The sequence below is a fragment of the Branchiostoma lanceolatum genome, chromosome 3, assembly GCF_035083965.1.
Source record: "Branchiostoma lanceolatum isolate klBraLanc5 chromosome 3, klBraLanc5.hap2, whole genome shotgun sequence".
NCBI classification, from domain to species: Eukaryota; Metazoa; Chordata; class Leptocardii; order Amphioxiformes; family Branchiostomatidae; genus Branchiostoma; species Branchiostoma lanceolatum.
The window spans coordinates 9,232,910-9,234,270 of NC_089724.1; the positions used below are offsets into that span (position 1 = coordinate 9,232,910).

General features: G+C 42.0%; 1 protein-coding gene across 1 annotated transcript in view; it reads right to left on the reverse strand.

Moving 5' to 3' along the window:
- Window positions 1–1,323, reverse strand: part of LOC136430077 (uncharacterized methyltransferase YdaC-like) — a 5,650-nt gene extending 4,327 nt beyond the window's left edge. The window contains exon 1 of the mRNA XM_066420363.1: window positions 1,219–1,323. The gene's annotated coding sequence lies outside the window, so the exon portion shown is untranslated. The remainder of the gene's footprint in view (window positions 1–1,218) is intronic.
- Between the last annotated feature and the right edge of the window lie 38 nt (window positions 1,324–1,361).

Here is a 1,361-nt window from a genome sequence, read left to right on the forward strand (position 1 = left end):
TATGAATTCATATTTCGAATATGCTAAGTTTAGTTTGACTTTTCTGGTCCCGTTTGCATATAAAAATCAACCATTTTTGTGGCTAACTTTATGCAACTAGCTTACATTGAGCTTCGTCTAAAGAATTACCCATTTTGCCCCTTTAAAATTGTATGAGTGGCTTGTCCCTAGGGGGAGGGCAGAGGTCAACAAGATTGTTGTCAGTGGTTACGCAACTGCTGAGGCCCTCCTTTCCACAAGACCACGACCGCTGAGCGACCGTACAAGGACCAAAATTGGATTTGCGTATTCCTTGATGCACGATGTATAAGTATGATTTACAAGGACAACAAAACACATAAAACGTAGAAAATTTGTTCTTTATCTATGAAATTCGTTGAGCGATCTGTCAAATCCTTTGTCGCTCAGCGGTCGCAGCCTCTAGTGGAAATGGGTCCGGGTGTAAAGCCCCTGTCACACTTGTGCGTATATACAAGCCCGCATGAGTTGCGTTTTAACATGCTTTTGGTTTAGGGCAAGTTTGCAGCCGAGGAAGTTATTTCTTCTTCTATAGTTATTTCAGTAACATATTTTTGGTTTACTTAAACCAAAAATATGTTACAGCGAAACTCATGCGCACTTGAATATACGCACAAGTGTGACAGGGCCCTAAGGATTGTCGATAAAACGAGGCAATATGAGAGACAACGTCATATAAGTAAGGCAGCTATTACAACAGAAACAAAGTCTTCTTAGACCGACAAAGGCGCTTGCTGTCATAGTAAACTGGTTAAGTCGTACAATCTTCATTTATAGATTGTATATCTCAAATATAATATGTATACGAGAGTAGTGATAAGAAAATTGAAGGAGTGATCTGGAGTTGTGAAAATGAAGTTGTGACGAATTCAAATGATGTAAAACAGGAAAGCATCATGACAAGTTTGGGCGTTATGAAATTCCTAGTTAGCAAAAAAAAGAAGGAAAAAGTGACACTTAATAAGTACTTAAGTCGACATAGAATAGCCTTTTTATCATGACAGGTACCACAAATTCTTCGCTATCATATTACCCACCGACGATCTTGTACCGCAACTCCTACTAGGAGTAGGAGCTTAAGCGCTTGCGGACAGTACGTGGCATGTGAGGTACCTAACCCGCCCAGCGACTTAACAAAACAAACTTAACATGATTGACAGACGCTAAAGAGGCCGCACCTTAAACGCTCTCCAGACTTACCTGTTCCAGGTCGCGACGTCCGTGGGGGTGACACCCTTCTTAATACAGCCCCACCTGACTGTGCGTCACAGTGCCCGGTAGCACAACATGCTGCGCGTTAAGAACAGGTGACACTTGTGACAGTGACAGACGCACGTAGGACT